The sequence below is a fragment of the Sciurus carolinensis genome, chromosome 3, assembly GCF_902686445.1.
Source record: "Sciurus carolinensis chromosome 3, mSciCar1.2, whole genome shotgun sequence".
Lineage (NCBI taxonomy): Eukaryota > Metazoa > Chordata > Mammalia > Rodentia > Sciuridae > Sciurus > Sciurus carolinensis.
Genome location: NC_062215.1, coordinates 100,818,721 through 100,846,063, shown reverse-complemented (window position 1 = coordinate 100,846,063; position 27,343 = coordinate 100,818,721). Strand labels below are relative to the sequence as shown.

Sequence of the window (27,343 nt, the reverse complement as noted above, 5' to 3'; positions counted from 1 at the left end):
ATATGTTTCATATATGCTTATTAGAAACTATGGTACTAACTATAGGAAAAGGAAATAAAAACCAGCAAAAACATCATCTACATGTTTACAAGACTAGAATAACCTAATATTTAGAGTTAGAAGACCTGAGTTTAGTTCTTTTCTGACATTTATTAGCTTAGTGATTTCAAGTCCCTCATTCTCTCAGGGCCTTGTTTTCCTATCTGTGAAGTGGGAGATTGGGGGCATTAGATAATCATTAAATTCCCATCTCATTCTAACACTGTATGGGTCTAACATCTGAGTAATTACTTTCTTCTGAGTTTTCACTATTTTTTACAATAGCTACTAGCAGAAAATCTAATGAGTCCTGATTTCAATGAAGGAGCTACAGTTTAAAGGGAAAGGATCTTCAATACTGAAGATTCAAGTATTGGAAGCTTAGTCCCCAGTGTGGTGATGTTAAGGAGGGGTATAAACCAAGATGTGGAGCCTAGAGGATGTGAGGGAAAAGATGCACTCATACATTGTTGGTGGGACTTTGGAAAGCAGTATGGAGATTCCTCAAAGACTAAGAATGGAACCACCATATGACTCAGCTATTCCACTCCTTGGTATTTATCCAAAAGAAATAAAATCAGCATACTACAGTGATATATGCACACCAATGTTAATAGCAGTGCAATTCACAATAGTCAAGGTATGGAACTAACCCAGGTACCTGTCAACAGATGAATGGAAAAGAAAATGTGAGATACACACACACACACACACACACACACACACACACAGTGGAGTTTTACTCAGTCATAAGGAAATGAAATTATGGCATTTGATGTTAAACAGACGCAACTGGAGAACATCATGCCAAGTGAAATAAGCCAAACTCAGAAAGTTAAGGGTCAAATGTTTTCTCTCATATACAAAGCTAGAATAAAATAAGGGAAAAGGGGTAGAGGGTAAAACCCACGAAAATAGAGGGGAGATCAGTGGGGTACAGGAAGGAAATTGAGGGAGAGGGATGAGGGACAAGAAAAAGGAGGAATTGCAGAATGAACTTGACCAAATTATCCTATGTACATATATGAATATACTACAATGAACTCTGCCTGTATACACACACACACATACACACACACACATACACACACACACACACATACACACACACACACACACACACACACACACATATACACACCCATTTTAAAATAAATAAATGGAAGACCAGTAGAGTAGAGGAAGGGGGATAAGGGAGGGAGGAAGGTGGGAAAGAAGAAACATGGGACCAAAATAAAGAAACTTATATTCCATGCATGTATGATTATGTCAAAAAGAACCCCACTATTAAGTAAAACTATAATGCACTTACAAAAACATTTGAAAAAAAGAAGTAGGGCCTAGTGATGTCATTAGGTAAATGGGGGCATACCCCAGAATGTATTAATGTAGTTTTCAAGACAACCCAGTGAGGTTCTAGCTTCCTACTTTATCATTCAAATTTCTTCTTGCACATACCCCTGCCATTGTGATGCATCTGTCATGAGGTCTTAATGAAAGACGAGCTGATGGCAGTTCCATACCCTTGAACCTCCAGAATTGTGAGCTAAATAAGCCTCTTCTCTATATAAAGAATCCAGTCTCAGATATTTCATTACAATAAAGGAAAACTAACTAATACAGATATCAACAATCACATGTGCATATTATGTGTCAGGCACTATGCCTGACATATTCTCCTACAACTGCTGTTCCCACATGGCCTGGAAATGCCCACAATGGCCCCAGAAAAAAAATCTTGAGTCATGGAACAAAAATGTGAAACTACAAATAATAGCTTCAACTTTCTATACTGTTTTCTGTTTTATTTCCTCAAATACTCCTTTCCTATTTGTGGTTAAAATGTGTTTATACCAACAGTGCAACAAATGAATTTTCTTATTCAGCACTGAAGAACTTATATGAGGATCATGGGAGCCTAAAGGTAAAGGAGGCAAGTAATCAAATTTAAAATTTAATGCATTTAAAGAATAATGAATCAAGATAGTATTCTAAAGAGGTCACTGATATTAAAGATAATATCAGCTCCCACTTAAAAAGAAAAAGAAAAAAACAACTCTTCAGTGACGTCCGCAACCTAGAAGCAGTAATTCTCAGTGTGGTAGAGATAGAGACCTGCCATAATCACTTTGAGAATTTTAAATTATTAATATAGCCTTTTCCTCCCCTAAGAGATTCTGATACTTCCCCATATTAGCAATCACAGGAGTACTCACAGTCCTCTGAAATTTGAGGACATAAAACAAAATGACAAAAAAAAAATACTAAGATCTAGAATAAAACTCATAGTCGAGTCCAATACGTCAATTCCTCCCTGATTAGGCTCTTTTACATCCCACCTCTCGCCTCCCACTCCCTGACACCCTGAGCCCTAACCTCATTCAAACAAATGACCTTCTGACCACACTGCTTTTGGCCACCTCCTGTCTTGGTTCACAGCCTTCCTCTGCCTTCTTGCCCTCTCTGTGCACATGCATTCAGTAAAGTTGCCCAATTCAATGACCAAGTAGTTAAAGCATCCCTGAACTAAATTGGCCAGTCCTCAGTTCCGTGTCACACTGTACCTTGTGATGATTTCTATAACTCTGTATTATTGATTTGTTACATGTGTGTATCTCCTAAGTCTTAAATTTCCAGAGGTAGAATAATTGATGTTTGTTGGTTAAGTCAATGAATAAATATTAAAACATAACAGGACGAAGTAGCAAGTATAATATATGGTTTCTTTAATGCAATGTTATAATCAAAATCCATTTATAGGTCCAGGAAACCTATTTTATTTATTTACTACCAATAATGAATGTTAAGAACTTCTACAGGTGGCATTGTTTTTGAAATACAACACATTACATGATTTAGAAGGCAAAGAATAAACCATGTGTAAATATGATCAGTAAAAATTGATTAATTTTTGTTTTATTCCACCATTATATTAAAAATTAGAAAAAAGAGTAGAAATTGAATTATTACTACCTTAAATTTCATGAAGCAATGTGATTTCAACTTGTAATACTAAAACCATAGGACATTGATTTTGTTCCATCTGTGCTGAAATAGGTACAGTTTTAGCCTTCAGGGATATATTTATGGCCATATCAGTCAACAAGCCCAGAGAAACAGCTCCTAGGGAATATGATCCCTACCGATGGGAAAAATAAAGTAAGCATGTTAACATGTGCCAGGTAAGATTATTATTGATGTGCCCATCTATTAAATAGAAATCCAGAAAATAATATCAGGTAACTGTGTGTCCAAATCCTCCTTCCATTCTAACATGCAATGCCTTCTCCTGCAAAAAAGTGCTTACTCAGCGTCAATCATAATGTAAGCACATTAGACAAGACACAAGCACTTGAAGTTAAAGCTCATAAAGCTCTCTTTAATAGGAAGAAAATCTAATTCAATGGTTAAATGCCAATCAGGGTGGGATAAGTAGGCAGGAGCTGAAAGTAGAAGGTTTAGGAATCCGCAGCTCCTTCGGGGATGCATTACTACTGAATGGCTGTCAGAAGCAGAACGTAAACAAGTTAGTTAGCACTGTTAACTTGGAGGTGAGGGGAGAACGAGTCCTATTTAAGGGAACACATATAGAATACCACTAAAATTTTTAAGAGTTGCATGTTAAATGGGTTTTGGAAAACTTCCCCAGCCTAAAAGTACATGCGAATGAATTTGGATAATGAAAACAAATCGGGAAACAGAAAAATCAGAAGTGCATTGTCTCCAACTATTACATGTTACACACACAAAAATGATCAACTATCTCCTAGAGAAGTCGTGAAATTTTAGGCTCATGACTGATCCATTCATCCTGAGAAAACATTTAGCATTTAGTAAAGGGCATCATCTCCTGGGCCACAAGCAGATGGTGAGCTTTACCATTTGACCTTTTCATCTGCCTTCTTCTGAGCCACCACTTCCCTCTGCATTACTAAAAGGAAGCAGGGGGGTCACTGGGGATCAGGAAAAAAGATCAGAGATCTGCTCTAACTCACCAACTCAGGAATTCGCCCCCTGTCTACAATATGTCTTGCCCCAAGTTCTTTATCAAACAATGAGAGGGAAAAAAAAAAAAAAAAAAAAAAAAAAAAAATATATATATATATATATATATATATATGTAGCATGCAGGGTAGAGTTAATGGGGAAAAAAAGAACATAATCTGGAAGAGGCCAGTCGTGCCTGGGAAGAGAGAAGGGATATGCCCATATATAAAGAAGGAAAACATCTTGTGTTTTGGAGCAGCTCCAGCCCACAATGGTTCTTCCTCTATAATACATAAGAAAGGGGCCATCAAAGACAGGCTCATATAATGTGGTCCTACCATCAGCTACAGATGATTGATCCAGGTTGATATCTGTCCCCAGATGAACCAATGAACTCTCTCCCCCAGGACTGTTGAATTTGGGACTGGAGAAAGCACAAATCAGTCCTTGGCAGTGGCCTAAACCATGAAATGTGCACAAGCTAGGAGGATTGGAGCTCCCCAGTCCCACTCATTTGCACCTGATCTACACTAAGCCAGAATGCGACCAGGAAGCTGAGAGGCAAAAAAGAGAAGGGTATTTAATGTTGGTCTCTGCTGTTCAGCCTTAGCTCTGCTTATCAGTCTCTTCCTTCAATTATTTTGCAGCTAATAACCTAAGGCAGAGGTGGCACAGTCTATCAACACAAAAATTTCCCCTTAGCTAATCACACAGACCCAGAATGCAAAAACCAACTCTCAGGAGTCCACAGAGAGTAAGTTAAGGACAAGAAAAAAACACATTCTGCCCCATGCATGAGATGATCCTTTAAATAAATTTTCCTAATCTAATTTGAGTTGGATGTTTGTTGCTTATAAACAAGAGTCTAAATACTTGATAAGAACAATAAAGTTTATGCCTGGGTACCTTCAAATGTAATCAGAGACTTAGAGGGACAACTAGTTTGAGAAAGAGAGACCTTGGTGACTTTCGGCTATCTGAGTAAAGTCAAGCCCTTTGTCCTGCTGATGGTGGGGTTCTTTCCGAACTGATTCATCATACGTATGGATATATGCACATCTACACATATGTAGGCTTGCATCTTAAAACCAGAGGATAAATTAATGTCTCCTTTCCCTAAGTCAATGCAGTCTTGGGATAACATGAGATTATTGAGAGTACAACTTCAGAGATAGTTTAAAAGCTTATAATTTTCTAAAACTATATAAAATATTTTGATAGGGCATAAAAAATACTAATGTTTATGTGACAAGAATAGTTAGAAGACCAGGTCTTGTAAATGCAATTAGAATTAAAACTTGAAGACAGATTTAATTCCTATCATATCAGTGTAACTATGTACCTTAGTGAGAGGTAATGTCACCAAAAAATGGATAATGATATTAGCAAGTCTTAATATTTAGAGAGAGAATGCTGAGATCATGATAGTTTTCTTGGTCATATCTTAGTAGACTAGAATATTCTACCAGCTTGCAATATTAGAAATGCTCTGAATTAGAAAGTCTAATATAACTTTGCAAAGATTAAACCACTTACCAGGACCAAGTTTTGTTACACAGAAATTAAATTAATTAGGTACATTTTCATTAAATAAATTCTAGTTTTCTTGCTAACCATGTTTTAATAGCTACCTCATAACACCCAAGTATTCTAGACCTGTGAGTCCCTGGTCCCTCAAACCTCCTATGTGCCCTAATTTTCAGGGCTCAAAGGCTGCCAAGGCAAGCACATCTGCACATCATGAGTGGACACAGAATTTTTAGCTAGCCCTGCCATTAGATAAATACTGTCAAGGTTAGCTTCTTCTCCAGATTTTCCAGGTCATTAATATTCTTGAACTTCTATTCAAGCTTGAAGTTGATTAGCATTTTCAAAAAGTAAAAGGTCAACTGTACTCCCAAACCCCTTACACCACAAAGTGGAGAGAAAAGGTGAACCCAGGGAGCTGAGGGACTCACCCTGTGGTTTTCCAACAACAGGTGCATTCTACAATACAAATTGGATAAAGGGGCCATAAAAAGCTGCTGTAGACCTGCCTAGTCTCTTGTTCCACCAGGTGTTGATGCACTGTGCCTTTATCTTAAATACTTTTGTCTTTCTCACTTACAATGCTAAGAAATGGCCTACGAAAATGGCCTGAGCTACCAGGGCAACCTCTCTACAGCCACTTTGCTCATCATGCCACCTCTTACCTGCATTGTCCATCAGTGCAACCTGCCATGAAACACTGTGCCAGGTGCAGGCAATGGTATACCTGGGAGGAGAGACATGCAGGACCTTGTGTTTGCATCTTTCTGACACAGCCCTCATCCCTAGTTACGTCATTCACATCAGATTTCAGGACAGAATTCTTTTAAAATATATCAGTATATACCACAAAATTCAAATGTGGTTTTCCCTAGCATGGAAGGCCTCACCCTATGAGGCCTCCTCATAAAGCAGCAATCCTCATCACAAGCCCCTCACTTCCATCATCTGTGGATGCTGCATGGTTTTGATTTACAAGCAAAAGAGTCAGAGAAAAGAGCCTTAAAAAGGTTTCAAGGTGGACAATTTTTTTTTTAATGAACATATTTAGGTTGTTACGAGCCAAGTTCAAAATTCAAGTCACATATGAACGATTTTTACAGGGGGAGGAGTAACCTGATGTTCGAATTCATTTGCTTCTCATTTTGAAGTAATTCATCTTTAAAATTTCTGTGAAAATTCTACAGAGTTGCCCAGAAAATGGCACCGACCATCTGTAAGTAAAAACAAAAGCTCTCCATAGTATATATCACAGGTTCAAAGCACTTTGGCATCGGCAGATTGAACACGTTATTAAAAGAATTTAACTGCAAGAAGAGCTACCATAATTACACAGCAGCTGGTCTAATGTTGACAAAACAACTTTTAAAGGCTTTCAGAAGCCTTAAAGGCTAATCAATTAAAAAGGCATGAATAGTAATGTGCCTCCTATCCTTAGCACCACAAGTGACGTCTCCTCCAAGTACAGCAAGGTTTCCATTTTGGAACAATCATTTCTTACATCCTACAATTAAGACGAACACGTGAATAAATGTTACGTTGTGTCTAGGTGAGATGATTATACTTAAAATAAAATAACTCCATAAAACTCAATTATCAACATTGAACTTAATGAGCATTTCCACACTAGCAAAGTTAATACTGAAATGCCAACAGCTTATGCCAGAATTTGGGCTTGCTTTACTAAGAGCAGGCAAAGAAACGTTTTAGATTAATGTCTACATTAGCCAACAATATGCTGGAGGCACAACGAGTGAATGAATGAGTGTAGGATAAGCCTGTGCACCACATTCAAGGAACGGTGACAATCCTCCTGAGGATTAGGATTGCCCAAGGGGTCTTTGTTGGAATAGCCTCCTTGGCCAGACTAGCACATGTTTCCTTCAAGCTCCAGCCAAAAGTTCACCTCATGCAAGAAGCCTTCTCCAGACTTCCCACAAGGCCCCAGTCTTATTTTATTTCTGAATCCCTTACAATCCAAGAATCAGAAAGAATTTTACATGTCAATGGATCCAATCCCCTTAGGGCCTGACAAACTTTCCCTATAAATGCCAGATAATAATATTGTGGGCTTTGTGGGCCATGCAATGGTCATCACACTTACCTCTACCATTGCGGGGCCAAAGCAGCGGGGCCAAAGCAGCAGGGCACAATACTTCAACAAATTGGCATGGCTGTTTTCTAACAAAACTTTATTCACAAAAGGAGGCGGCCAGAAGATTGGGCTGACCCCCGCTCTCCAGCATGAGTTCCCCCTCTCCCATTCAGTATACAGAGTCTCTTTGAATACCTCCTCACAGCAGCCTATTCTCTGAAGTTTTCCCTTTTACTGACTGAGATGAACCTCCTGTAATGTACAGCCAGTCACATCTTCGTATCCTACACTCTCTGTCTTCTCCTAAATCATTCTCCCTCCCTAGAGTACCATGCATAAATAGATCATCAAAAGCAACTTCTTTAATTAAAGAACAATACCACCAGTTTTGTCTTTGGGAGCCCCAGAGAGAAGTCTTACACCTCTTCCACCTGACAGCCCTTTATGCATTTGAAGACAACTACCAGAGATGGCATTTACTGTCTGCAGTGTTCATTGGGGATCTATCTCATCGCGTGTCTTCTTGTTAGTTTTCTTCTTCCATGTACATATTTTTTCTTCCTCATTTGGATGGTAAGTGAAGCATAGTCCCTGGCACATAAGCTTCGTTTAGTTTTATGAGTAAGAGTGGCAGAATGACCACACTTCTTTTTAAACACTTTCTTCAACAAATGCTATTGGGATGGTTTCTGATACAGGAGATGGACAGCTTATCCCAGGGGCAGCATGACTGCCCCTTCAGACCTAAAACCTGATTAAGAGGCAGAGACCTCCTTTCTCTATATTCTACTATGGCCCTGGAGTATAATTTTGCTGGTACACTCGATTTTCTACTTGAGCATTCTGAGATTGGTCCACTGTGTGTCCTGGTCACATGTCCGAACCTTCACTGGTTCGTGGTGACCCTATGAGTCATATTAACATTCTGTGCTATTTAACTCTCCTTAATAATCCACACCCCACAGCAATACTACACTTTCTACATCTCTGTGAAGGCACATAGTCAGCCTTCAGTCATCCACCCTTAAATTTTAAAAAATAATAAACAACTGAAATAGTAAGTATGCCTTATGAGCATTCAATCCTCCTCAAGGAACTAAATAGGGTCCTTTGCCAAGACACAAGTAAAATGAGTATCTCCCAATGTTACCTCTAAAATTTACTCCCCAGAATTATTCTCTTTCTCAGTATTTTAAAAAGAAGAAAGAAAGAAAAAGAACAGGCTATTTTAAATATCTCTCTGAGAAAAGGGGTCTTTAAGACCATAACAATGACCTCATCTCTTTTATTTCATGTTACATTTTTAATATTCCTTCTACCCATAGCCCTGACTATTCACTGCTTCCTCCATCCCAGTCAACCCCTATGGGACTCAACAGGTGCTGATGAGGGATTTCACTAAACCCTGTATGATATCCAGTTACTAAAAGTAACCAAGGGTGCCACATTCCAACAGGAAAGATCTGCCTGTGGACACTCAGGGTGGAAGAGAGAAAGCAGGAGGGACATTGTGGGTATCTGCCCACATGGGGCACAGGACCTTCAAAGGTGAGCTGTCATTTTAGGTTGGGCTATCTCTGGTGGATAGGAGATACTTCTGCTACTTAAATTTAAATTAAAATGAAATAAATATTAAATCCAGTTCCTCAACTACAATAGCCATGTTTCAAGTACTCAGTAGCAAAGGTGGCTAATGCTTACCATATTGGTCATTGCAATACATAGACTACATCTGTCCCAAAGAGTAGAATAAAAAGTTCTACTGGACAGTGCAAGAGGGTCCACAGGCTCTTTCTCTAGCCCTGTGCCACTCACTGATTGCAGCTCTCTGGTTGGCACCTACAGGAGTCAACTAATATGAGATCAACTGTCAAATCCTGCTGGAGTTTACTCTGTACCTCCTTGAAACCCTAAGGAGAATGGCAGATGTGGTCATTCTAAACAATGACCCTCCACATTGTTTTATTTGTTTTTTGCTTTGTTTTTTTTTTGTGTTCCTTAAGGAATGTGAGCAAAGAAACACGTAAGTTGCCCTTACCACCCAAGGGAGGTTCACCAAAGTCCTCAGCTTTTACTTCATGGGAAACTGTTACACAGAATAGAAAAAGATTTGGTTCTCATGTAGATTTAGTTAAAAAGTAGAGACAGAGAACAAGAAGCAAAGTTTCTCTATATGTACTGAAATTGGTATCCTTTGCATTATTTTATGAAGTTGATTTTTTCTTTATCACTTTGCATCAAAAAAGAATGCAGGCATTTTTTTTTTCTGTTTTAAAAATATGACTCCAAAGTTTCAAGGAAAGTGTTAAAATATTTATGTGCCTTAGATTTGTCACCAGGCAAGTAGAGTTATTCAATAATTTGCCTCTAGGTAACACACCATATAATTTTTTTCAGGTTTACTAAAATTGCCATCTCTCTTAAAATCTAAGAACAAGAGAAAGTTGCTAATAAATTTTAAAATGTCCACATAGTTGCTTTGGAGAACATGAAATTATGAGAGGAACTACATTCAAATTCCAGGCTGCTTTCTGAAAGATGAGATGACCTCCTGATAGTCTATAAAGCCTGTGAAACATCTGTTTTGATAACACATGTACTTAAAATTCCCCACATGTCAGTTTCAAGTTACTACAAAATATAAGGCGGAACCAGCTGCAAGGATAAGAAGGAAAAGCTGTTAGCAAAGTGTTGGGAAATGTTAAGGGTTTTAATAGGACCCAAGTTTCTTTACCATTTGCATATCATGAGCCTAGGAAATTGGTCCAGCAGAGATTCCATTTCATACCTCTTCCACAAGTGATAAAATTCTACCATGACGTTGGTATGTTTTCCTTCCTACCCTCCTACCAAGGGGCTACAGGGTGTTTAATTCTAGTACCTCCTAATCAAAATGTCTTCTCATTATGTCCGTCCCTCCAAATCCTAACCATCTTCTAGTCCCATACTTTCCATGAAGGTCTTCATCTCTTCTAGTCTACCAATTCCTAATTCCCTCTGCACTCGACTTAATTGTTGTCATCTCTTTCTGACATAAAGATCTGACCTCACTCTTGTTGATTCGCCTGTCTCGTGGCTTTTACAGAGATTACTGAGCTCCCAAAACTACACCTTCAGCCCAGCTCTCTCTCCTAAACTCATATTGATAGTTCCCAACTGCCTAATCCATATCTCTATTTGAAAACCTAATAGATACCTCAAAGTTATGATGTCCAAAGGTTGTCTGATCCTCTTCCAAATCTGCTCCTCTTCAGCCTCTGAGTCTCAGTAAATAGCAGCTCCACCCTTAAGTGATCAGACCCTAAACCTTGGAATCATGCTGGACACTCTGTTCTTGTTCATCCTATATCTTGTACTTCAGAAAATGTATCTCCTCTACTCTTCCCAAACATTCAAAGAATCTCCATCTCTACTGCAGCCACCTACATTCAAGCCGATGTCTTCTGAATTGTTGCAATAGTAGTGTCCCTGCTTCCAACCTTACCCTCCTAATATTTATTTTATAGTAGCTAGTGATCTTTTAAATCATGCATTTAATTTCTCAGTGCAAAGTCGTCTGAAGCCCCTGAACTCACTTGAAAGAAACAAAGAGAGAGCCCTGCAGGATGGACAGCAGCTCAGATCTTCCACTGCTCTCTCTCTAGCTTATTCTGCTCCTGCCAGTGGTCTCCTGGGCATGATGCCTCCACAGCACCTTTGCATTTCTGCCTAGAAGATTCTTCCCACAAAGACGCCCAGAGTGCTCTCCCTCATTGGGTTCAGGTGCTCATTGTGTGAAACTTTCACAGGGCAGTTATCCATGGTCACCACATTAAAGGTTCAAGCTGACTCCCACCCATCCCTGACACTTCTTCTCCTTCTCATCTCCATAGCACCTATCACCATTTGACATGCTGCGCATTTTCTCATTCATTTCCTTATTTTCTGCCTCTACACTTCTAGATTACACTGTCATCTCCCATCCTCTTTAGGAAAGCAAGGATTTTTGTAGGTTTTGTCCCCCGATTTCTCCCCATGAACTTTTGCTTCTTTCATTCACTATTTTATTTCCACCTAGAATAATGATTGGCACAAGTTGGTCCTAAAATACTTAGAGATGCAAGGAGAGAAATCAATTCCAAGTTCCTTGAAGATAGAAGGCATGTCCTATACATTCTCTATGTATCCCTTGGTAGGGCCCAGAAAAAAGTACTTGTTGCCTGATAGTTGCTATTTGCATTGCAGAATATAAAATAGTAGGTCATTCAAATTGTTGGAAAGGTTAAATGCAGACTGTGTTGATGCAGTATTAAAAGATGTAGATTAGATGTTTTGGGGCTAGGGCTATATAGCTCAGTGGTAGAGCACTTGCCTAGCATGTGTGAGGCACTGGGTTTGATCCTCAGCACCACATAAAAATAAATAAATAAAATAAAGGTATTGTGTCCATCTACAACTAAAAAATTTTTTAAAAGATGTAGATGTTTTAATAAGATTTTAAAGCTACTTAAGCTTATAATCTGTGCACATGTGCGAACAATCTCAAAATCACCTATGAGTCAGTTTCTTAAATGCTGCCAAAAAAAAAATAACACAAATACCTGCTCAAAGGAAAGATGGGAAAAGATATCTCAATACTGTCAATTTTTTTAATAAAATTAAAGCAAATAAAATAAATTTCAATACCAAGTTCCAAAACAAGGAATTTAAATTCTTTTGCCATTAGATTATTAAAATAGACAGGTGGTTTTATAAATCAACTCCACTTGACAAAGAACTGATGATAATGAAGACCTAAATTGGGGAAATCTGGGGAATGCAACAGAGAGACGAGGAACATTTCCTTTCCCCTATCCTGAAGACCTAAATTGGGGAAATCTGGGGAATGCAACAGAGAGACGAGGAACATTTCCTTTCCCCTATCCTAAAAGAGAACAGTTTGTATCTGTGCTATCGACTGAATTCATATGTTCAAACTCTAAATCCCACTCTGATGGTATTTGGAGATGGGGCCTAAGGTAAGTAATTAGGGCCTGAGTGTGGGGTGGGTCCTCATGAATGGAATTAGTGCCCTTAAAAGAAGAGACATGAAAAAACTTGCTTCTTTTTCTCTCCCATGTGAGGATACCATAAGAATATGGCTCTCTGAAACCCAGGAAGAGACCCTTGCCAGACACCAGACCTGCCAGCACTTCCATCTCAGACTCTCCAGCCTCCAGAACTATGAGCAATAAATGTTATTATTTGAGGCACCTGTCTATGGTGATTTGTTATATACCAGCCTAAACTAACTAAGACACTCTGTCATCTCCTAAGCAACTAGTCTTCAACAACAGAGACTTACTGGTCACTAAGCTTGACAAATGACTGGGAAACCTCAATCTTTCTACACATCCTGAGTGTTGCCTATAAAACATCAGTGATTCAGTACAACCAAATGCAAACTAGATTCTTTTCCACATAAGATGACTTGAAGGTTATGTAGAAGACTTTATGGAAATCCTTCATCCATGAAATGACTGAACATTCCAGAGAGCAAATGCTGTAACATGCTGAAACAAACCCTACCAAGTGGTTTTTACAGCACTCTTGTTCATTCCCATAAAGAGCATCTTAGTCCTACGTGATAGGCCTCAGGCCTCTTCCAAAGTTCATGGAGTTGCTGCTGTTCAAAAATGGATCACATGCATCTGTATGGGGTTGTGAAATCCATACAAAAGTTTCTGTGTATAATTCTTTTAACTTTGTGCATCTTTAAAAATAGAAAAATAAACATTAGACACTAATTAGCATCAAGCTTCTGAGTTAACAAAAATTTTACTTTTAACACAGCAAGGTAATGGCCACATTATTGGCATGAAAGTGAGGACAATTATAATAAGTATTGCTCATTAACTAATTTGTTCATTTACTCAGCAAACACTGATTGAGTAGGAAGAACCTGCTCATCAAATATCTACCAAGCATCTACCTTGTTCCAGAGCTTGTGATGAGTGTTCAACTAAAGCATCATTTATATATTTAGAATAAAAAATATGGCTTCTGAAAATGGAAGAATAAATTCAAAAATTGGCACACAGTGCAATGTGGAATCTTCCCCAAGATAACCCAAGGAGGCCAAGGAAACATGAGATCTCAGAAGCAAGCCAAAATTATAACATATCTTTTATCACTTGGGAAAAATACAGTTATCAACTATTCACCAAATTTCACAGTACAACTTGGAATTTTAAAGTATATATAATTAAATGGATACAACTAATTCCCAGTTTTTGGACGGCTTTAAATATGACATTTAAATTAGCTTTATTTTTATAGATTTTTTTAAAAATTTTTATTAGCATGTGTTAATTATACATGGGACTCAGTGTGATTTTTCCATACATGCATACAGTATACACTGATCCAATTCAACCTTCCTTTCTCCAACCCACCCCCAAACACACACAGCCTTCCCAATCTCTAGTAATCACTATTCTCCTTTCAGATCAATTCTTTAAGTCTCCAAAGAGAGAGAACATGTGGTATTTGTCTTTCTGCAGGAGGCTTACACAACTTAACACAGTGTCCTCCAGTTCCACCCATTTAGCTGCAAAGGACAGAATGTCATTCTTCTTTATGACTCAATAATACTCCATTTTGTTTATATAACACATTTTTTTTATTCATTCATCTGTTGACATATACCTAGACTGATTGCATGCCTTATTGTGAATAGTGCTACAATAAACATGGGTGTGGGCAAGTCTCTCTTTGGTTTCATTTCCTTTGAGCATATACCCAGAAGTGGGATAACTATACCATATATATGGTAGATCTACTTTTATTTTTAAAATAAGATCAGAAAAACCAAACAGAATTATAACATATCATCAAAGGTAAGATTGAATTCATATTCAAAATTCAAAAGACTCTTAAAATTTTTAAATAAGGGAAGAGGATAGAAAACCAAATGACAATGCAACATGTAAACCTAATTGTAAAAGGGAAATTAATATCAGATTTCAGCATTTTTGATAACATTATCTAACAAATTATTCCTTTAAAAACATTTAAAGAAAACCCAATTCATAGCCTACTATGATATGCCTGCTCTAGATTACCTGCAGATAAACTATAGAGATTTAGATTACTCTAATTCCAGAGAATTCACAAAATGCAATAATAAAATATGAAAAAAAAGTCAGCATGAATCCTGTCTGCCCAAGGGATTACAGATGACCACCCCATACTCACCCACCCCAACAACCTCTGCAACAGGAGTTGTTTCAATAGGTGGAGGCACAATCTAGACCTAGCCCCACTCTGCCTTGGACATCCATATCTGCCCCCCTTCTCCCACCCATACCCACAAAACACCCCAGCATTCACCAGCTGCTCATCAAGCCATGGGTGGATCTGGAAAAAGCCAAATGAAATGTCCAAAGTTTGCACTGGTGTGACACACATTCAGTATTCATCTTTCAGTTACAGCTTTGTGATTCACTGCATTACTTTTGTCAGAAATCCCTCTGTCAGAATAAAATCTGAGTCTTTTATAAATTGTTATTTTCTAGAATATTATCCCCTCTCTTAATATAAATATTTCAGTATTTTAGTTTAGGGTATTTGCGTATGTGCATGTGTGTGCATGCCTGCACCTGGGGAATTCATTTCTTGTATTTTGACTGCCTGTGACTTAATCTAGTCTAAAATATAAAAGTATAGGGGAAATGCATAGTTTGCAGCTTTGCACTCTCAACATACATTTCTCTTAAAGTAGAAGCAGAGGTTTCCAACAGTACATTTTTGATCAAAAGGTTTACACACGACACTCTTCTAGTTAAGAAGTTAAGGAACTACTTAGGAAAGAAACAGGAAGAGAAACTCTGTAACTGTAGATTCACAGATTTTAAAAACCAGAAGGACGTCACACATCGGCCAGTCCAGTGTGTTATGTTGAGTCCTCATAATGAGCATCAGTGTAGGATAATTTTGGGATTCACTGATTATACTTCCTTTCAGACATATGGAATAGACATTAATTTACTAAAAGTTCTGGAAACTCCTGCAGTTTAAAAAATGCAAACATTATTTAACCCATCGCTTCCCAAGCATCCTTGTCTTTTTTTTTAATCGTTTGTTGATATATAATTCACATTCAATAAAAATCACCCTTTTAAAGTATACAATTCAATGATTTTTAGTAGACTCACAGAGAAGTACCACAATCTAATTTTAGAACATTTTCACCACCCAAAACAGAAACTCCATACCTCCCATTGCCCATTTCTTCTCCCTGCACCACCTACTGTCTCTCCTTGCAGAGTCTGCTCAGGCAGTGCTGAATTTGTACAGTCGTTTTGCAAATGAGAAAAGTGAAGTTCAAAGAAGCTAACTGGTTTAGCCAAATAATTGGTGTGACAAATCGGCAAATAGGATCACATGAGTTTAGATAAAAGTAATAAGCAAATATCCCAGCACCTTTCCTTTCCACCCACATCTCACCAGGAAGAAGTTGCCAACTCTGTGTCCCTGTCTCAGTGCTTTGCTTGGACTCATGTTCCCTCAGCTTTTTCTTGCTTACTTAATCCATATATTATTCAGTTTGGATTCATTCGTTAGTGAGCATGCTCTTCCCTCTAGGAAGATTTGAACACTAATCTCCTAGACTGGAGTTGAGACAACGACTTGTCAAGAGAGTGGATTTAATGGTGCGAGTAGCAGGAACTGGATTCCCTTGATAGGACTGGAATTAGACAAGATGAGGAAGTTTTCTTAAATCAATTATAAAGTAGGTGATGCCTTCTCCATTCTGAGTCCTTCAGTTCCTTCTCTGCACCCTTTCCCCTTCCACTTTCCATGTTCAATCTTATTCAATACACTGCTTCTCCAAGTTCTCAAATCCACATGAAAATGTCAGAACTGCCCAGGAGTTAGAGAAAATGAGTTTGCACACTAGCCTACAATGTCTTGTAGATGCTCTAGCATGCTACATTCCTTTACATGGCCTAGCTGAAAAATCACCCCTACTAACAAGGGTCTCTCCTACATCACTCCCAAACTAAGAAGTACGTACCATTACAGATAGTATATTTCTTTAAAACGCTATTCCATCCCATTAAATGCATTGCACTTCATTTAAACTTTAAGCTTCTGAATAGCCTTGGTGATAAAATCTTTCACATCATGTTGCTTTTCACTTGCCTGTTTTGCTTATATCAAAATAAAAATAATAACAACAACAACAATAGTAATAATAAAATAACAACACTGGCAACAGGAGTTGAACCTTGCATCACTCCTCAGAACTGGGTGGGACTGATTCCAATCTAACCACTTTTCACCTGGTGCTCCCTAAAACAACACTTTAAGTCGAGTCAGTTGGCTGGGATTCCAACCCATGATAATGAACAGGAAGAACACTGACCATTAGAAATTAAACAAATCTAGCCTAGTCTAGTACTCTGTTTAAAAAGTAGCAGCTCTCTGGGCATTTTTCCCTTCTATGAATAGGAGGCCGTATGGGAGATGATATGTGAGAAAGTTTTGCAACAGTGTAGAAGGATGATGTGCATCTTTATCTATAAATAGCAAGTTTAATATATTTCCCTCTATTTTATTCTATTAAAATAAGGACCAAACACACTCAACACATTCTATATGCATAACTGAGTAGCCATCATTTGACCTAGAGAAAATACAGCAGTAAGACAGTTATAAAGAAATGACACACAAATAATTAAATCTAAATGATGGGAAGAGAAATGATTATTTCCTTCCTTGAACTTTTAATAGAAATTACACTTACAGAAACACAGTCCTGCTTAGTATAAAGACTTGAGGTTGCCAGATTTTTATTTCCACCTGTGAAGATGTCACACTTTTCAAAGTCTATGTCATTGGCCATTCAGGACTTAGAGTATGCTTCATGCCACCCTCAATACCTAGAAAGAATTCCTAGGACACAAAGGCAGAGAAGGTCCTGAGGAGGACCTTCACACCTTGTGGTATTTATTTGTTCTTCATGGATATCCAAAGACCAAAAGTAGTTGTCAGTGGTCATATAATACAAAACGTCCCCCTTCCATCTAAACCAGTCCTTTGTGATTGCCCCTGGATCTTTACAGCTTTTCTCTATGAAAGTTGTCATGCTATGCAATGTATTTTTTGAGAGTTCACACTGTGCAAGATAACATGCTCATGCCAGCATCCAGGAAGAAATAAGTTATTATATAAATAATATGTCAGAATGTATAAAAAGAATATGTCAGTACAAAATACATGTATAAGTAAAAGAGTAAAATTTACTCTGATGGGGGAATTGGGAGAAAAGGTTTCTTTGAGGAGGCTGCATTGAATGATGCCTTGAAGGATAAAAAGGTTTGTAACCTGGGAAATAATGGATGGAAGCCCACTCCTGACAGAGGACACATCTGACTGTGAGCGAGACAGGATTTCTGCAAAAGTTTCTGTGAACTCACTCAGTTGGGTGATTGGGAATCTGAATTAAAAGAATTTGATAAAAGAAAAAATTTCTATGAAGTTATACATAAAAGAAAAACCATGTATGTCTAATACCATTCCTTTGATCTTCTATGGAAAGCCACTACATAAATGTAAAATATTACTTCTATTAAAGTCGGTATTTTTAAGTGGCAATATCTTTAGAATACTTGAAAGTGGATTTTTTTTCTCCAAGATAGAAAAATTCTAAGAAATTAAGTGAATTCCACATGGATAATCAAGTCAAAGAACAGTGAATGTCTATATAGTGAGAAAAGAACAAATTCTAGGGAGATGCTGGCTCTTTTAAATTACTTAGTACAGATCTTATGCTCCTTAGAAGCCAAGAATTCTTGTATGTTTAACCTAGTTTGGTCTATATATCCAAATTATGCTACACTTTTAGTTAATCAAAACCATTTTATTAGATCAGCATGAATGGAAATTTTAAATGTCAAAAAAAAATGTGTTGGTTCCTACTCATCTGGGGATTGAAAGTTTAATTAGTGCAATCCCTTGATTTTAAAGTTGAGGCAAATGATGCCTAGTCAGTGGGTAAGCAACTGGCTAAAGGTCAGTCAACCACTTAAACTGGAGGAAACTAAATAACTTGCTCAAGATCACACAGGTTGCAGGTGGTAGAGTCAGAATTACAACAGAGGAGAGCCTAGACCCCCTCACCTTTACTGCCTACCTGCCATGAAAAATTAACACAATCTCTTACAAACAGGTAGAATGCTGTAATGAAAAGCCATGCAAATTAAAAGTAGAGGATAATAAATGCTATTATTATAAGTGTACATAAGTGAATACATTGCCTAAATTGTTTTAATGGCATAAAGGAACAAGTATTTCTAGATGTTTAGAATGGAACCCTAAATTATGTATACACTTGCTAATTTATTATATTATTTGCTACTAAAAAAAATGAGATGAGATGAGAACAATGCAGTCTTTATTTCTCTTACTTTTCAGGGCATTAAAATATCCAGAAGTATATTTTTAAAAAATATTCACCCCAAACTCACTACTGAAACACATTAATTGCATTGTTATTTAATAATTTGGAATAATTAAAGATATTTCTTTTGATAAGTAACAATCATGACTTCAAAGCAGTGGGCAGAAATAGTTGAACAGTCCTAGATATAAGAATTCTTGACAGGTGTGATGGTGCACGCCTGTAATACCAGCAGCTCAGGAGGCTGAGGCAGGAGGTTCACAAGTTCAAAGCCAGCCTCAGCAACTTAGCAGGCCCTAAGTAACTTAATGAGAACTTCTCTCAAAATAAAAAAATAAAAAGAGCCAGGGATGTGGCTCAGTGGTTAAGCACCCCTGGGTTCACTCCCCAGTACCAAAAAAGAATTCTTACATCTATGGTTTCTAAAAGTTCTATCAAAGATGAAGATTTTACACCCAATATTCATTTTGCCTAACAACCCATCATACTGTAATTATTCATGCATACAACTGAACTTTTTTTAGGCTCTTAAATTTCATTCTGCATCCTCTTAGCAAAAGAAAGCCAGGAAGAGCCGGTGGGATGGTAGGACAGAAGATGGTGAATTACATAGTCCTTGAGCTAAGTACTTTCTAACTAAAATCCCTTTGTTTTCAAATAACAATAATTCTATTCTAGTTTGAGTTATTGATTTTTTAATTTCTTGATAAACAGCCCAAATTCACTCTATTTGTAACTGTGTACATTAGAATTTGACTTCGGGTCTCTAACTCTTTTGTGGCAGCAACCTGATAAGGGTAAAAATGTCAACCTAACAGAGGTTAAATGCCATAGAAACCAGTTATTACTATGACCCCTAGTTGGCAAACTACGAGAAAACTCAAATTTTCTGATGGGACACCATGTTTGGTGCTTCTCTGAGGAATGTGATTCTCAAAATTGGGCACCTCCCTTGGGTGAGCACTGGAAGCTTTACCTATGGAGTTGTTATAAGAGACTTTGGCACCTGGTAGCATGAGTCTTCTAAGCTAGATTCCCCCACCTCTGTCCAGTATGAGTGTCATCTCCTCAGTCCTGAACTGTGCTATGTGGAACATTCAAGGCCTCTCTCCAATAGGAATAACTGCCCCATAACCCTGTGGCTTAGTCAGCCTTTGGGGTGATCCAATATAGTCTTAGAATCAGGTTAATTGAACTTAAGAAGATCCTCTCTAGGTAGTAGGATCCTACCCTTCAGCCTTTATCTTCCCAAGCTAGAGTTCTTATCTTTACATTCTTTCATCACTTAACACCTACTTCCCCTAGGTCCTCACTGTCAACCCTGGCACTAACTTGATCAGTGGAGTGTGTTCTTATCTGATTTCTTCATGTCTGTCTTTCTGGAGAAATGGCACAAGAGTTTAACGCTATAGCATATGCACCAGATATTGTATATGGACAAGATAAATATTTTGTTCTTCTGCTAAGATTCTTTCTGATAATGTCAAGTAAATTATTGGACATTTTGATCACAGCACCTTATTGATTTGGTGTTACAGAACAATAAACAATGACTCCTAAATCCCTTGAGGGGATCAAGTGTTAATATCTGTCTTAATCTCTTCAAGCTGCTATAACAAAATCCTTTAGCCTAGTTCATTTACAAACAACAGAAATTTATCATTTACAGGTCCCAAGGCTCAGAAGTCCAAGAACAGGGAGCCAACAGATTTGTGTTTGGTGGGGGTTCTCACTCTCTGCCTCTTACCAATATTCTCTTTTTTTTTTTTGCAGTACTGGGGATTGAAACCAGGGCCTTATGCTTGCGAGGCAAGCACTCTACCAGCTGAGCTATCTCCCCAGCCCACTCTCTGCCTCTTAGATGGTGCCTTGTTGCTTCATCCTTCCTCACTGGCAGAAGGGGCATGAAGCTTCCTTTAATCTTTTTTTAAGGGCACTAATTCCACTCATGAGGGCTGTGCTCCAAAGGCCCCATCTCTCTACATTATCACAGTAGGTATTAAGTTCTACATATGAATGGGGGGGGCACCAATACTCAGATTGTAGAAATGTTCAATTATTAATTTTTAATAGTTTTTGATATAAAATGCTCTCTTGCAAAGATTCTAGTTTACCAAAGCTAACTGGGATCATTCACTGTGAGGAAAAAAGATGAACCCAAGCCAAGGACTGAGAGAGAGGTAAAATTCAGAGCCAAAACACAGAAACAAAATGAAGTAAGAGATGGATGCAAGTGACAGGATCTGGAACAAAAGTCGGGAATAAACTGGAAGATCCTAGATGACCAACCCAAACCACTTTCATGGCCCAGGGTTATATGATACAGGAATATCAGGATGACCTACAGGAACAAGATTAAACTAAGATAAGTGAATCTTAGGACCTCAGAGGGTACAATGAGCCAGAGGCACTCTTCTTATCACAAATTTTTGTGCATCTATGAAAGTTTCAGTCCTTTCATTCAGTTCAGAACATTCAACAATGTTTACTGGTAGACTCCTCTGCAGTAGGCACCAAGGAAAGCATTGTGTTATCAGTGCGGAAGGAAACAGTGTTGGTCCCTGTCCTCAAGGGGCCTCAATTCTAGATGGGTAACAGCACTGCTTCCATAACTTGGTTCTTCACAGCCTAATAGTTATGGCAAAAAATGGGACCCTTTAGATTCTCAGCTCTCACTATCTACAAAAGCAGTGGTGTTCAGTGGTTTTCCATAAGTCCAAGATTTAAAAAAAATCACTGCTATAATGCTGCCTTCTAGAGAAAGAAAATTCAGGGGGGGCAAATAACAAGGCAAAATTTTCAACTATGGATTTTCAGGAGGTAGAAATGATCATCATCAAATAAGCTTGCCTTTATACATCTTCAGTTAGAATAATAAACCTTTTTTTTCCTAACATTCTTTCTCATAAGAGCAATACATGTTTGTTATAGAAAATCTGGATTATATTGAAGTTAAAGAAAAGACAACAAAAATCACTTGCAATACATAATATTTTGATTATTTCTCTCCATATTAACAGATGAACAGATACAGAGGATTTACATAAACTTAACTATATATTTTTAAAATAGTATCACACAAATACAGAATTGTACATCCTACTCTTTTATTAACATTGACTTGAGCTTGGTGGGCAATTTTTTTTTAAAGAGAGCTAAGATACTAGCCCACTTATGTTAGCTGTTGATGGGAAAAGAATTTAAAACCATATCCTGGAAATGTGCTTGGGATTGCTTTTTCCAAGTACACTTATCTTCAATCTTCCTCTTTGACTTTAATCTTCTATTATTTTTCTTTCCATTTAGGTGGTCTTTTATGTTATTCCCATAGTTCAACTTTAGCAGCTTGGTTTTTACTTACCATAAGAACTGCCTATTATCTGTAAACATTTGTATAAGTGTTAAATAAGACGATCTCCAAACTACCTCCTGGAAGAGCCTATTTGTCCACTCAGAAGTACCTATTGATCTCCACTTTTGTTCCTTGTTTCTTGGCCAGCTTCCCATTCATAACAAGACTGTGAATACAGAGGGAACTGGGACTCATTACTTCAATGGGCTTTTTGAAAGATTAAAAAATTACATGTTCTACAATACTTAGCAAATATATTTTCCTCCTTTAGCTCTAATAGATTGTTCCTCCTTTCTCCAAAATAAGTCATTATTTGTTATTGTCCATTTGCTTTGAATATTTATCTCCCAATCATGTGGATCTGGTTTAATGGTCCCAGGATCTTTCCTGAAACCCTTTCCTTGACAGGAGCCCCACTGGACAACAGCCAATGTTCCACCAATGTCCCAAAGAACTGTCACACACCAAGTTTCCTCAACATACTTGGGCAAAGGCCATCTGGTCTTGGTGATTTATTTGTATCTGGTGTGCTGATTAGGTCCGCAGTATCCTAAGCACCTGCCACTTCTTGATATATTACCTTCAGTGTGTGTACTGCTTGAGAGAGCCTAAGTACAGGAATATTACTCAGCAAAAACAGAAGCAAATAATCCATTTGTACTCTATTTTATCCCTTCTTATCTCTAAGTATATGTTGTATGATGAAAGTCAAGTGCTTCCACAATCCTCATTTCACAGTATTTGTCTTTCACTATTGTTTTAGAAATATATGGTGAAGATTTTTTCCAAATTCATCTTTGCTACTTCATGTCTAGTGTGCACAGGAGCTATCATTCTTTATGGGCTCAATTTAATAATATAATCCTTCAAATATTCCTTTTGCATTACATATAGCTAAGCATTTTTCTTTCCTTTATTTTTTCCCTATGTATTTAGTGTTTTAAAGAGCTTGAGTACAAGGTCTTTATTTTTCTTATCATATGTGGTTTCCCATAAGACAATTTATATATTCCTCACTTTCTAATGAGCAATTTGGTTTGGTTTGGTTTGGTTTGTTTTGGATACCAGGAATTGAACTCAGGGGCACTCGAACACTGAGCCACATCCCCAGCCCTATTTTGTATTTTTATTTAGAGACAAGATCTCACTGAGTTGCTTAGCACCTTGCTTTTGCTGAGGCTGGCTTTGAACTTATGATCCTCCTATCTCAGCCTCCCAAGCCTCTGGGATTATAGGTCTGTGCCACTGCACCCGGCAGCTATTTGGTTTTTTAAGTATGTCTTTCTCTCCTGCCCTCTCCCCCTGCCCCAAGTGTCAGCATTGAAATCCCTCTTAGGGAATGATTATGTACTTGACATCTGTCTTTGGAGTTCTCTCTCCCATTAGAACACTGAACTGAATTAAACTGAAATTAAATTCGTCACTATATACTCCAATCTGTTATATCTGGTATGTACTCAGTGAACATTTCCTGAATGAATGTGTGATATCAACAACTAAAAATCATGGGGCCACTTATAAGGTGTCATATCCCATGTTAAGCACTTTACATGCATTACATCATCAGATCTCAGGTGCTAGACTGTAAACGCGTGTATCCCTAGCATGTAGAATAGAGTAGTACATACTAGGAAATTACTAAATATTTGTTGAAGAAGTAAACTGAAAAACTGCACAAGGTAGGTGCATTATTCATGTGCTATACATAAGAAACTGAAACATAGAGGTTCAATCATTTTCTGAAGTCCCATGGCAGGTGTGAAGCCATAACTTGAACCCAAAGCCCACATACTTAACCAAGACATTTCTAAACTCAACACCTACCCACATTAATGCAAACAAAATTAACACCATTCATCTTAATAAACACTGTGCAATGTCACAAATAAATAATTTGAGCAATAGTTTTCCAAGAAAAGATCTGCAAATTCTGGGCTTCTCTAAATAATCAGATAGGCAGATATCTCTAACTTTCTTATTGCTAGCTTTGCAAGTGGAAATATGATTTCTCTTTAATCAATTTCTTCTCCCACATTTGTACACTAGTTAAGAAGGATTTCAGGACTTTTCACAAATGGATGCTTTTTTACTTTAGAGGTTTAAGTCATCTGTTTTGTCAATTCTTTTTAAAACAAGAATAGTACTAATGAAATAATCATTTAAGACTTCATTGTTAATTGTCTATAGAGTTTATGAGGAGTTTCTGCTTACAAAGTAGAAAATTTACATATTTCTGGAACATTCCTGACATTACTGATGATTTTCCTGAAACACTACCACTAGGACATCATTCTTCAGGGTTATGATTACTTGTATCTTTAACAACTTACTACTAAAAATAATAAAATGAAAGGGTGGTTCCTTAAAATCATTATTAGCTTTCTCGTTAAATCTTTATCAGCCCACACTTTAGTGGGAGCTAAAAGGCAGACAGCAGAGTCTTTCAGGAGTAGTACATCATGGTCCCTGAAGCTATGGATTGAACAATAAAATGAGATGCAGAATTAGAAGGAGGCAAACAGCAAAGATGTCACCCAGCAAGAAGGAAGAAATGGAGGCAAGGGGAGAGGAAATAAGGAAGAAGGGAGGGAAGGATTTAGGAATGAGTTGAATTTGAATGCTGTCATTCACCTCAGAAAACTCAACTTCTGACAGCCTCAGCTGTTCCATCTGTAAAATGGGGGTGATAAAAAGGACTTCCTCACAGATACTTTAATAGTAGATTTCAATGTGCCATGTAAACTGTACAGTATGATACAAAATATGGTATGGTATTTTACTTGGCAATACTTGCCTAGAATCAGTCCAGCTTATGCATTCTCTGTTATAAACATTCACCTTACAAGAACTATCAACAACTTCAAAATATAGCCCCATGAACTCTGTCTACCTTTTTTGGTCTGGAAGCATTTCTGATATTTTTAACCTAAGAAACCAGTGCACAATTTTTACCAGGTTTTAGTATCTATGAGCTCAAAAAGCTTACTGTGTGCTCTCAGGACTAGAGTGCAGTAAACCTCTATTCAAACAAGGAATACTCTTTTAAGTCCTGTTTCATTCTGGTGCCTTTGGCTGAGGAGGAAACTAAAATTGAAAACAGATAGATGTTTTACATTTAAATGGGTTTAACATAAATGTGCATTAAGCCATTTCATGGACGATTGCACAAATATCTTTTGCAAACTTGGTACACGTGAGCACATATACAGTAACCATTCATGTCTTCCAGAGAAATAAGGTGCAGATGGGAAATTTTAAACAGCTACTTGGAGTTCCTTTCACTGGAAAGAAAATGTAATGGCTTTAAGGGAATTGCTCTAATAATATCATGGCATCTGCAATGGCTGGCCAGAGCAGAGCAGAACAGAGTGTATGTCACCGCAAGTCAATTTAACAAGAAATAAGCTTTCCCCTGGAGAATCTAAACTCCCTTGCCTCCCACAAAGAAAATTGAATTTTGGAGGTCACACCTTGGGTAGGTTAGCGAAGGGAGAAGCTTAACGTTGTTTTTGTCATGTGCTCTGGGAGGTCAATGCTGTTCTACCAACAAGTCGCTATCAAAGATGTTTCCACATCCCCCAATGCCCTCAAATTAAAACAAGTCTCTCGAGTCCCCTAGGATGGCAAGTGATCGTGACACTAAGATACCTGGGACTACTCTGGAAACAATCATGTCCAAATACCAAGTTTGAACCATAAAATAAAAAGTAGGTTCTATGGGGGTTGAGGGTCTGGAGGGAGTACTGGCAGAAGTGGTGAGACTGTGGTTGGGGTGAAAATGAGTCAGATAAAAATACAGAGAGTTTTAGGTTGAAATTGATGGCTTGGTCAAATATGAATCTGCTGTTACCAAAAAGAAAACCGGTCACCAAGTAAAGCCCAGACGAAGTCCCTACACTTGGTGGACAGTCTCCGCTCAGGATCCTGGGAGTGGGTTGTCCAAGGGCCTAGCACCCTCTGGTAGTAGCTGGGAAGTGCCCAACATAGTGCACCTCCCGCAACCGGCTCCCCACCACCCACTAACACCGCCCCCCGCAGCAACATGTGGGGTGCTGCCACTCCGCTACCAGGGAACTCTCTCCAGCTGGAGTTCCTGGTGGATGCACGCTTGGCCCTGAGACCCTACCGAATTACTCCTGGAGAAGATTCCTCCAGCCTTGAACTTGGCAGCTGCTGACATTTCCATCCCACCCCACCTCGCTCCAGCACAACACACACGCACACACACGCCCCTCTGGACACACGCGCAGCGCTTTCTACCCAGTCCGAAGCAAAACACGACAGCGGGGTGTAGAGGCCGCCACCCCAGCTCCGCTGGCCTTGGGGCGGGGGTGAAGGCTGTACTAGAGCTGGGTAGTTCCAGCGACTCAGCCCACTCCCAGGCTTGGCTCAGGCCAGGCATCAGCTGGGGGACCCTACAACCAGCCGCGTCTCCTTTTGTGCTCCCCGGAGAAGCCAGTCTTTACTCACCCGGGCTGCGCGCGGATTCCGAGCGCCAGCGGCAGCCAGCTGCCCCATCCCACGAACACTGCGGCGCCCCCAGAGTGTGCAATGCGGAGCCCCGCCAGCGCGCGGCCGGAGCCCGGGAGCGCAGGGAGGGAGCGAAGGAGGGAGGGAGGAGGAGGGACAGAGAGCGCGGCGGGGAGGGACAGGGGGCGGGGGCCGGCGGGGGGCGCGCGCGCCACTCCCACTCGCGCCCAGCACTCGCGGGCGCCCGCTGCTGCGGCCGGCCAGCCCGGCCTCTCAGGTCGTGGAGCCAATCAGTGCGCGCAGGAGGAGCCGAGCCCTCCGCGGTACGCGCTCATTGGTGCGGCGCGCGCGACCCAACTCCGGGAGAGTAAGCCTGAGCGCCAAGTCTGCAAACTCCCCGCCGGCAGCAGACGTCCGCCTGGCTCAGGTGGGGTGTCCCGGCGCCGCG

The 27,343-nt window shown here is 38.9% G+C and overlaps 1 protein-coding gene across 2 annotated transcripts in view; it reads right to left on the bottom strand.

Moving 5' to 3' along the window:
• Positions 1-27,009, bottom strand: part of Lypd6 (LY6/PLAUR domain containing 6) — a 136,175-nt gene extending 109,166 nt beyond the window's left edge. The window contains exon 1 of one of the 2 annotated variants that reach the window (XM_047545711.1): positions 26,896-27,009. The gene's annotated coding sequence lies outside the window, so the exon portion shown is untranslated. The remainder of the gene's footprint in view (positions 1-26,895) is intronic. The other variant, XM_047545712.1, reaches the window with a different exon arrangement.
• Between the last annotated feature and the right edge of the window lie 334 nt (positions 27,010-27,343).